Source organism: Aptenodytes forsteri, unplaced genomic scaffold (genome assembly GCF_000699145.1).
Source record: "Aptenodytes forsteri isolate BGI_AS27 unplaced genomic scaffold, ASM69914v1 Scaffold257, whole genome shotgun sequence".
NCBI classification, from domain to species: Eukaryota; Metazoa; Chordata; class Aves; order Sphenisciformes; family Spheniscidae; genus Aptenodytes; species Aptenodytes forsteri.
This window is the reverse complement of record NW_008795194.1, coordinates 7747819-7759875: the sequence shown is the minus strand read 5'-3', so window position 1 is coordinate 7759875 and position 12057 is coordinate 7747819.

Below are 12057 nucleotides of genomic sequence, written 5' to 3'. Positions count from 1 at the left end.
AGGCTAATTTTTTTTTTTTTTTAAATGTATTCTACTGCCTTGCCCTAAGAAAAAGGAGGAGGTTGTTTTCTTCTGCTGTAATTGTATAAACGGTTTTTTTGTACTGAACAATTCATTGAAATATTAACAAGTGATATCTTAAAAACTAAGTTCCTAGATATAATTCTGAATTTCATATGAAAGTTCAAAATAAATCAAAAGATAATCAGTTAATAAATGACATTTTTTCAAGCAGAATAATTTCTTAGTTATTAATAATTCCTTTAAAATAAACATTTTGAAAATGCATCATATTGGTCACAGGTTATGTTCTATTTATTATAGCATGTAATTTTCTCTTTTTTTTCTTTTTTTTTTTTTAAATTTGGATCAATACAGAATCTGGAAAAAGGTGTCTATTCTGAAAGTTAAGCCTCTCCAATAATCTAAAATGCATTGAGAATGATAACTGAGAATTAAGACACAACTAATGTTCTTTAGCAATTTGGAGAACTCAGAGGCTTGAACATCTTGCTTGAACAGCAATTCCTTCTTAACAATCACCCCAATTCCTATTTAAGGACTTCTGGCTTAAAAAACTCAACAAAAGTTTGTCCATTTGTCCTAAGTTCTCTTATTACACAATTTTTTAATTTTTTGGCTAAGCTCCTATTTCTTCTATTCCATACGTGTATTTTGTTGCCTTACTTAAAGAACTAGGAGTCATTTAAATCCATCTGAAAGGTTAAAAAAGTGTTGTTGGAAAATAATACCACTTAAATTTAAATTCCTTTGGTCTCTTGTTTTGATCCATATCTTAGGATTTGGTAAAGTGATTCTTCAGAAAGAACTGTCTTATCAAGCTAAACATCAGCAAAGTTGTCTTTTTCCATTACGGAGCAATCAACAAATTCTTCAAAGATCACATCATGCAAGAAGATAGTGCAAAGAATTGGACTATTTCTCATGCAGTCAGAAAGAGAACGTTGCTAACAAGCATTTAAAACACGAGAGATCAAAGCCATGCATGCATTCACTCCAGAATATTTATCATCACCCTTCTTAATAGGTGCATAAATCAACAGGTGAGCTAGACTTTCCTATATTCAAATAATTTTGTAGACAAAGAGAATGTCATTATGAATTCCCTATTATAAACTTTTCTACAGAAAAGTTTAAATCCTTTCTCTTATGTTCTTATTTTATTCAATATCTTTATGTATCTTATCTTTATAAAATGCCACGACTGGATGATCAGGCAATACTAGAAGGTATAAATCAACAGGTGAGCTAGACTTTCCTATATTCAAATAATTTTGTAGACAAAGAGAATGTCATTATGAATTCCCTATTATAAACTTTTCTACAGAAAAGTTTAAATCCTTTCTCTTATGTTCTTATTTTATTCAATATCTTTATGTATCTTATCTTTATAAAATGCCACGACTGGATGATCAGGCAATACTAGAAGGTAATGAGAAAAAGACAGGAAGTTCACAAGACTTTTATAATTCATAGTGAAATTAGAAAGCTATGTCAGATTTAAAAATAGCCCTTTTGTCCATTTTTCAACAGTTGCCTGGTATTTTGTTTGCTTTCATTCATATCCTAAGATGTGAGTTTATTTGTACATCTTTAATGTTAGCCTAACTACAAACTTATTAAACTATGTCCACTTAAAATATTGACTATGTAGATCTTTAAAAATGTTCCAATAGTTTTCCTTATAAGGGCTAAATTCAATAGCATCTACTAAGTTGTATTTCTGTATTTTTCTCAGTGATTGAAATAGCATGTTGTGACAACTTTCTAGAAAATTTTATTGGCTTTAAATATATTTTGTTCAATGTTTTTCCATTAAAAATGATTTAATGAAATTTGAGGTACTTTTGCCTAAATCCCAACTTGCCAGGAAACATTTTCAAAATTGTTCAAAGAAACTATTTCAGAATTTGTTAGAAAAATAACACAAAATAGAAATATTTTCACGAGCTTGATATGAATTTATCTGAATATCTTTTAACATAGTTTTTTCAAATTTTATGTATCTTCACCACTTGCATAACATGGAAACAAAAAAATTGAAAGATTAAGAATTCCTAGGGGAAAGGAAGAGGCTTTTCTTTCTAGACCTGTTAAGCATTTCTGTGGAGTCTAGTCTGTTCTCCATATGCCCATGCAAGATATTTAACTTTAAAACCACAAGAAATAATAGAAAACTTTCAAGAGATATCAACTTGTTTAGTCTTTAATCTTGTTTAAATTAAAAATCTTAAGTTGGCAAGGTACTCTTTCTATGAATTATGTCTTTGGTTTATGTATATTACTCTCATGCAGCTTACTTATTATGCACATGACCAATTTCTCCTTCTAAATGAGGAAATTCACACTGTTGGGACACAGTGGAGGCTTGCTACTCCTTCAGGGACTGGGAGCCAGGGTGACCCAGGGCAGTCAGTGCCCTCCCCAATAGGACACAATCCCACAGGCGCTGGTAACAGGGTCCATCAACAGCTTCCAACAAGGCAAGAAATGAATCATATCATGGAGATTCAGTCAGGAGCAAAAGAAGATGGAGCCAGAGACAAGGCTGGAGACTAGCTGCAGCATGGGTCCAAGGTCCATCCAGGCAGAAGGACAAGGAGCAAACACAACTACAGCATTGCTCAAAGCAGGACAATATGCCCCAGCCTGAGCATAAATAGAGGAGAGCCATGCGCAGGGTGTGGGGAGGCCTCAGGTGCAGCAGGTCAGGGCCATCAAGGATTATTAATACACTCAAGGTCCTGACACAAACACCTATCTGCAGTTAGTTGCAAAGAGACTTTGAAAATCTTTCCCACAGCAGAAGCAAAGGAAGATCTGGGTAGTAAGACCTAAGCTTCAGAGCTGGAGACTCTACACATTTAACTAAGAAACCTTGGAAAAGTTTGAAAACAACCAGCTGCAAACAGTACATTAGTACGCTCTGGAGAGCCACTGTACATATCAGACTTCCATTTGCCTTCTATTATTTTCTTTTTGTTTAAAAGAAAAGGCACAACTAGGCTCCATTTATAGATTTGGGCCCCATTCCTCCAAAGGGCAAGTAAGGGTAGGAAGTTAATCATGTGTGAAGTTCTGCAGAAGTGTAAGACATCACCTCACTGAGATGCTCAGGCTGCAGTCAACTGAGCCCTTGTTTGGCATGCTCTGGCTTAGGCATCCATATCTTGTTTGGCTGCAAGAAGTCAACAGCTACAATTTTCTTGTAGTCTCAGATGGGATGCTAGTAGACAGACTCAGGCCAGTCCTCTAAAGTCCTGCAGCTGGGGAGAAATGACCCCACGCACCAATATATGCTGGGTGCCACCCAGCTGGAAAGCAGCCTGGCAGAAAAGGACCTAGGACTCCTAGCGGACACCAAGCCGGACATGAGCCAGCAATGTGCTCTTGTGGCAAAGGCGGCTAAGGGTGTCCTGGGCTGCATTAGACAAAGTATTGCCAGCAGGTCGAGGGAGGTGAGCCTTCCCCTCTACTCAGCACTGGTGAGGCCTCCTCTGGAGTATTGTGTCCAGTTCTGGGCTACTCAGTACAAGAGAGACATGTACTCTCTTGTACATGTATGTACATGTACATGTACATATGTACATGTATGGAGAGAGAGTCCAATACTGGACTCTCTGGAGAGAGTCCAATAGAAGGACATGAAGGTGATTAAGGGACTGGAGTGTCTCTCATATGAGGAAAGGCTGAGAGAGCTGGGACTGTTTAGCCTGGAGAAGAGAAGGCTCAGGGGGGGATCTTGTTAATGTATATAAATACCTGAAGGGAGGGTGCAAAAAGGATGGAGCCGGGTTTTTTTCAGTGGTGTCCAATGACAGGACCAGGGGCATTGGGCACAAACTGAAACAGGAGGTTCCCTCTGAACATCAGGAAACACTTTTTCACTGTGAGGGTGACCGAGCACTGGCACAGGTTGCCCAGCGAGGTTGTGGAGTCTCCATCCTTGGAGATATTCAAAAGCTGTCTGGTCATGGTCCTGGACAACTGGGTCTAGATGGCCCTGTTTGAGCGGGACAATTGGACCAGATGACCTCCAGAGGTCCCTTGCAACCTCAACCATTCTGTGTTTCTGTGATTCTATGACCTGTATAGAGGTAAGGATTACGGTTGACACTGAGCGCAGCTTTCTGGCCATGCTCAGAAGAGATAAATTTAAATTTCCATCACTTGCGCCATTTCAGTCACATGGCATAAGGAACAAATGTGGCCTTATTCTGCCTGTGATCAAGCTAGCTAGATGGGAGCTTCCAGCTTTGGATTGTGGAATAAGTGCAGTAATATGCCCATGGTCATACACTGCCCCTCTCTGCAGGGTATTTTAGGTATGTTGGCAGTGAGACTTACTTAACCAATGTGCGATGTTCACACCAGGAAGGGTGGCTTCCCACTCAAGATACATCAAGTCCTGTTTATACCATATGTCTTGCCTTACTGATAGGTAGGTGGGATTATTGCTCTCATGTCTGTGTAAAATCAATTTATTTAGGCTTTTAAAATTAGTCTTTGCAAAGGGCTGATTTTCACTTGCAGACTCTTTCACTGCAAAAGCTGCAGACATAAATTAGAAAGCTGCTTCTTTAAGTATTTTGCAAGACACTTTCTTGGGAAACAGGAGACCTGAGCTGTAAGTCTCATCTCATTCCTCTGTTTAATTGTGTCCTGTGAGCCTGTCTACTGAACTGTGGGTGCATATTTTATTATTGTTCTTTAATGAACAATAAAGGTATTTCCAGAGGGCAGCAAACAGCACCTTGGAATGTAAAATGTACGTACGAGTTTTTTAATTTATTCATGTTTTTAAAAAAAAGGAACAAGTGTGATAATTTAGTTGGCTCCAGAAGGCTTTTTACACTGCCAGTAAGGATCAGCCCCTTGAACTATAAACAACTTTCTGCCCACTCAAAATCTGCAAATATAAAAAGCAGGAACCCAATGGGTGGACTAGTGCCAGTATTCTCACAACGGTGCAAATTGCTTTGTCAGTATCAGCCTGGCTGCACTGGGTAACTTCTGCCAGTTTAATACAAAAACCTTCCTGCGCCAGGAAGATAGGCCAGTCTATGAAAGCTTGAATCAACATTTTGGTAGCTTCATGTTACTGCTTTGCTTTTGTGTTACTATGCATCTGCTTTACTCATTTCCCAATTTCCAACTTCGTTTTTCTAAATCCTTTCTGATCAGATTACATACAATTAAATTACTTCACTGAACAAATCTTGTTCATAAATTTGTTTTATTGATTGTCCAGAACACAGTGCTTCAAGAACCCAGTGTGCTGTATGGCTCCTGTACAGCTCTGCAAGACAATAAGATGATTTATTCTAATGGATGACCTATTTATGATGGAAAAACAAATCTAATTTCAATTACTGCTCTAATTAGGATGACTCATGAAAACTGGAACTTATGTTTTAGTATAGGTCAAAAAACAATGAAGAATGATTATTATTCATTATGCAGACTCCTTCTATTTGTTATTTACCAGTATAAATAATATATTTCAGTTTGTGTTTTTGTTGACAATAAATTTTCAAGAGAGAAAGGATCTGTAAACTGCTTTTGTTATTCTTTTAGAGATGCTTGCAAAAAGACATCAATATTGTGACTGATAATAATACATGATACAGACATTCATAGTGAAAGAAAAAGGTAATCTGCTACCATCGAGTTTCTGTTTATTGGAAGGATTTTTCAGTGGAGTAAAGACCAAAGAGGAAGCAGCAGGGCCAGCCCTGCTGGAGCAGGAGAGATTGACTGTCTGCTCTGTCATCGTTGTCTGTGTTTGATCTCCAGAAAATCCAAACTAGGACATGTGGGCCATCAACAAGTGGTGGTGGTAGTAGCATACAGCAAGTGTCACTCCTAGAAACAGTGATTATGTGCCCACTCCTTCCACACCAGAAGCAGCAGCAAGTCCAGCTCCCCAGGAACACATTGCTGACTCTGCCTGAGCTTTTCAGCCTAGGTCCACCCCGTCTGCCATCCATCCTTCGCTATGAAACTTCTAGCTTTGGGTAGGTCCCAGTCTGTGATCCTTAGTGTGATCCTTGATTGCTTAAAAGTCTTGATGTTGCTCTGAAAAGCAGAAAGAGATTTATAAGCTTGAACTGCTGTAGTCATTTAAGATCCTAGTGAAAACAGCACCTTTCATGAAATAAGGACAATTCTTCTGGTCAGCATGAATTGCATGAACCCCCAGGGTGGCTCTTGATATCTCTGTGCCCTATTAATGACAGATGTTGAGAACAAATCTCACAAAACAGGTCAACATACAAAATCATCAGATCTGTAGCCTCTGATAATATATTAGTACCAATATTAAAATTATTGTTTTATTTTGCTGTAAATATTCAAAGACTCCTTGGGGATTTTGAGTGGCTGTTGTGTAGACAAGCAAACTCCACAGGTAAAAAGTATGCTTTTCAGTCACAATTCATTGACAAATATATTTTTCTTAGTAGAAAGTGAATGAAATGAGGCCTTGTTTTACTGCTCAAAGAAGTTTCTAAAGCCCTCCAAGAAGTTGACATGTATTTCCAGTTCTTGTTCTCAAAGCTGGTTTGGAGAGAAGAAGTATCTGGCAAAGTATTTTTCTGTCCTCAGATTAGCTTTTCCTGTAGTGCCAATCTCTGGACAAAACACTCCAGGATATGGGAATTCCCAGACAAAACTTATGTATATTGAAGGGTTGAAGTGTCAGGGCACAATCTCCGAGAAGTGATGCCTCCTAACATTTAATGACAGTGATGCAAATCAACCCAACCCTTAATTCAGCACCATGTCTAGAAACCTTAAATAAAGACCTTTTTTCCAAGTGAAAGGGAACAAACAAAACCTTTAAGCAGTGGAGCAGCAACAGGAAAAGCACATCAAAGTCAGCTGGCACATCCTTTACAAAAATAGCCTTGCAAATATACTGGTCAAGTCAGTGAGGTGGGGAAAAAAAAACCAAAAAGCAAGTGTACTTTCTTTGCTCTGGTTCTTTTAGGTGAACTATCATAAATATGCTCAGAACATGGCCCTTTACCCAGTGGAAAATATAAGTAAGAGTAAACGTGTACTTCTTTACTACTAAATATTAAAAGATCCTTACATAGAACACACCTCTGAGTCTAAGAGATCGCATATAATTGCACTATAGTCAGAAGGAAAATTCCAATTCCATGAATCCCAGTGAGTGTGCAGTACTTCAGTTAGCAGACAAGTCCGAAACAGGCCTTTCAGATGTATTAAGAAATGAGTTCACTCAAAGGCTGATGTTCTTAAAACTGAGTTTTGGAATGTTAGTTCTTTTATTTTGCTAATTTGGATAGTTCTGTTTAGGGATTTTTTGGACAAGAATGGAAGTAAAGGACTGCGACAGCATAAGAAACTAATTTCTGCTATCTTTCTCGTATTTAGCAATAAGTGATCTTGTAGGATTTCCCAGTTTCTAAGCCATAGGAGTATGAATATATTGGGATAACTAATTTAAAATAAATTTTTCTGAGACCTTGTTTGAAAACCCATCAAAGTCAATGGGAGACTGTCCAATAATTTTAGTGGGAAAAATTCCTAATTATTCCAGAGATATCAGGTTTTGGCAGAAGCTATCAAAGGGGTGGAATTAAGTATAAAAAAGAATTACACCCTACAAGCATACTGTAATAATGTATACCAGAACATACAGTAAGACCATTTTTTTCCAAAGGGACTCCTTGCCCATGTCTGTGTCACCACAGGTCTCTAATAGCTTCCTATCCAAGTGCTAGTGAATCCCAGGATTGTTTAGTGTCTGAGATCCAAAGTGACTGCACTGGACCCATTCCAATATCTATAGAGAATAAGAATGTGTACCAAGAGTATAAAATAATAGCAGAAACTGCTATTGACATTTTTTTAGAAAAAAAACCCAAACTTAGATATCTGGTCTCTGGAATCACAATTAAACTGCAGTTACTTTCATAATGAACACGACGTGTGGTGCAGTAGCTCATAACAGTGAAATCTCATTTTTTTTAACATGTGCAAAATTCCATTTGGTGTCACTGGGAGAGCTGCTGAACTCAGGAATGAATGTGAACTTCTAAGATTAGTTTTGTCTATAGGGAAGTTGGTTTTCAAATAAATGTCTTTTCATTATCAGACTTCCAATGTACTTGGACAGTACCCTCTATATTATTTTGTAACATTAAACTTGTGCCTGTCATGCTGGCCATACCTGTTACAAATCCGTAGTAAATAATTAGCATGAATGGTTAACAAGAGCCAAGCTATAGGCAATTTGGCATTCAAGGGTTGGCATAAGGGTTTCTGTGCTGAAGAAATATCCCTGGCTTAGCTTACTGGAAACTATTAATTTCTCTTCAACTTTGAAACACCATTCAGCCTTTGGTCAGCTAGAGATTTAATTTTAACCCTTGTAGAGTATTATTTCTTTGACTGCCTGATTATTTTCTGGTCTCCAAATGACTGATTCACTGCAAGTACTTAGCTGGTACTATTGCCTTTTACATTTGGCGAGACACTCTCCCTCTTATTGCTGGTACTGTTGTAGTCTGGGCTCAGATTCATCTTATCCTGGAAACCTTCTTTTGCTCTTTTAGACATGTCCTAACATATACTTTTTTTTTCCTTTTTTTTTTTTTAAATCATTCTTTCAGAAATATGACAATATCCTCAAATCAGTTCAGTTCTCAAGGACTGTCAGAAGTATAATTTCAAAAGACGTTTGTCTGAACTAAGTGTGTGGGAACTAATTCACCAATGCATTTTTTCAGTATTAGTCTGGAACTGTACAAGGGTGTAAAATTGTAGTGGAGAATTGGTGCATATAGAAAATAGATGGAAAGTGTCCTTGTGTTGTGACTAATGCTTTCTGACTTTTGCTTTCACACTTTACTGCAGTTTTGATAGAAATCAACAGGTTATTCCACTGAGTTCAGTGGGAATTGGTCTAGGTCTTCAGTTACCCACTGATAACTTCCTCTGAATTTGGCATATAAAAAAGCAGTTTCAGTCCTGTTAGTTAAACTTGTGTTTCCACAGAGTAAAAAACAAAATTCCAACCTTTTCCCAAGGGACCAGGACTTGGCTCAGGCCATTACTAAGACTTCAGTACTAAGAACTTCAATATAAACATGAATACAGCAGTAGAAGGCACAAAAGGACATAGTTTTAAAGTGTTTAACTAGCTGACTGTTTGCAGACAGTTAAAATTGAATCTTTGCCCCCACTTTAGGCAGGACTGATTATTTTCAAGTACAGTTGTCATAGTCTATGCCCCTGACATCTACGATATAACTGTGTGCAGTGCCACTTCTACAGCTGCTTAAATACTTGAGAAATGAAAGTGCAACACAAAAGAAGACAGACTATCTGGGGTCCTGTTTCAAAGCTGTTCATTGCTGAAGTGTAGGGACAGTTTTCCAGGTCATACTTAGGTTAGAAATAGCTTGATTTTTCTAAAGTGTTAATGACCATCAGTTCTATATAAGAGAAATGGAGCACTAGCTCTAGTGTCAAAAAACTAATTTCTCAGAAGTTGGGTTTTTTTTCCCGTCCTTCCTGGTCCACCCTGTTTACCTGTAGGTTGCCATCGGAACTGAGGAAAATGTTTACCCACACATATGCAAAATGCAGCTGTTAAATTGGAAGATATTTAATGCAGTGCACTAAACTGTTAAATTAATCTGAAATAAGAGGAAAAAAAGATTAGCCTGTCTGTCTTAAGGGCCACCCTCTGTAATGTTAAGACGCAGGCCAGTTTCTTTTCAAGTAGGGTTTTTTTCAGTTAGTTGATGGACATGTTATATTTATCATTGTCTTCAAAACTTTTCATTCTGAACAAGTTTTATTGGTATCTAAAATCAAGAAGTTGGGGAGGTAACTATGCAATGCCTTCATCAAATCATAATTTTATCAACAGCCGAGATGCTAATAACATTAAACTGAAAATTTGCACAGTATTCCCCATACATGTGTAACCCATATTAACAGGTACACTAGCAACATAAAGTGTCAGGCATGGTGACGAGTACCATTTACCTGGAATCATTTAAGGGAAAAAAAGACATTGTGGAAAGACAGATCATTCCTTAGCATAGCCAGGACTAGGTCCTTACAGAATCCGCCCTAAATTCTCACAACTTGCATATAGTTGCTGTTACACATGTGTGCTGGCTCTACTGCTCAGACAATGTGGAGCCAGAGGAAAGGCAGGATGAATCCTCTCCATTTGGGCCAATGTGCTGCTGGAAAGAAGACTGAGAAAAGTCTTCACCTTCCAGTGAACACCTGAGTCTGAAGTCAGAAAGAGGATAGAAGAGTTATTTTGTCTTCCTTATCTTGATGTTCATTTTACATTCATGTGCTGATGGGGATATATGTGGTCTTAACAAAAAGACTTCTTGCCTATTTACATATTTTTATCTCGTTTTAATTGTTTGCTATTGTCTCAAGAAATGGATTTCAGCCAGCACAAGTAGTATTTTTCAATACACAAGATCATTGTGATTAGCACTGGGTAAACTAATCCTCTGAAATAGTTTTGCCACGCCTTTACCTCTGCAAATGTTTCACATTTTTTTTCCTTGTTCTTTTTTTTTTCATTATTTGCTAGACTTTAGCGCTACTTTAGTTTCATGAACTCAGACAATTTTCTTGAGCATGGCCTATTTCTTAGTATGCTGCATGTATTTATTACAACTGAAAGTAAAAGTCATTATAACCACAGTAAGCAAAGTTAGTAAGTTGACTTAAAAATCATTAATATTTTCCAGCATTATTACATTTGTGTTCCTTTAATTTACCTCTTGGTTTCTCAGCTTCTAACATTATGCTTAGATCATATTTTCCAACTTTTCTCTCCTGTATTAAAGTTAGTTTCAAATTCCTTATATTCAGACAAGTTTATCTGGGTCTTTAAAAACTTACATACTCTCCAATGAAATGAGAGCTATTAATACATGGGCAGGGTTTTGATTTGTAGACAAAAGACTTTTTCCCCTGTTCATCTGTTGAACAAAAAGTACCCAACAAGCAGAGTCAAGCGGACTTTAATTCTCCCAGCTTGTTCTCAGTTTTTTCACTCACTTTGTCTAGTGGTCAGAGTGACCTTCATGGAAAATGCTTGGTGATGCTTTAAAGAGAAACTGGCCTGGAAGAGATCTCAAAGGTCATCTAATTCATCCCTTACTCTCAGACAAGGCCAACATTCCCAAGAGATATTTGCCTAACCTTTTCTTAAAACTGTCCTCTATGTGATAAACTAGATAATATGTTCCAGTAGTTAACTTGCCTTACAGTCAGATTCTCTTTTCCTTAATGTTCAACTTATCTCTCTCACTTCAATTTCTGCTTACCTTTTAAGTTTTCATGTGTTGGGATTCTTTCTTTAAAAATGGCAGCTGCAATTCCTTTCCTCTTTCCTGCAGGTCAATTTTTGTAGAAGTTTGATCATTCCTGTAGCTCTCATCTGAAGTCTCCTTGGTTCTTACCTTTGAATGCACTGCCCAATACTGGACACAATGTTTCAGCTGGAGCTTCTCCAATGCTTTGTGAAGGGAGATGATTACTTATGGGTCCTACTTCTGTTTACACACATCTATTGATATTTGCTTGTTATTGCACAAGCATAAATGTTGCTTTTATTCTGTTTGTGGTCCCTTATATCCCTAGACTATTTCATGCAAAAATGCAATCTAAATCACTTCTTCATTCTAAATCTGACCTGATGACTTTAGATCTTTGCATTCTTCCTTACAGAACTGCATCCTATTTCATCTTTTCAGAACAATTCTCCAAGCTGTTACTATAATTCCAATTCAGTACATTAATGTGACACAAAAGACTTTTAAATGAGTGTCATCTGTAATTTAAATGAGTAGACTTTTTATTCTGTTATCCTAGTAACTAGTGAAAACAGAGCGGTGCCCAATACAACGATGACCCCAGAAGTCTACAAAAATGAGCCAATATTAGGTATTCATAGAATCATAGAATAGTTTGGGTTGGAAGGGACCTCTAAAGGTCATCTAGTCCAACCCCCCTGCC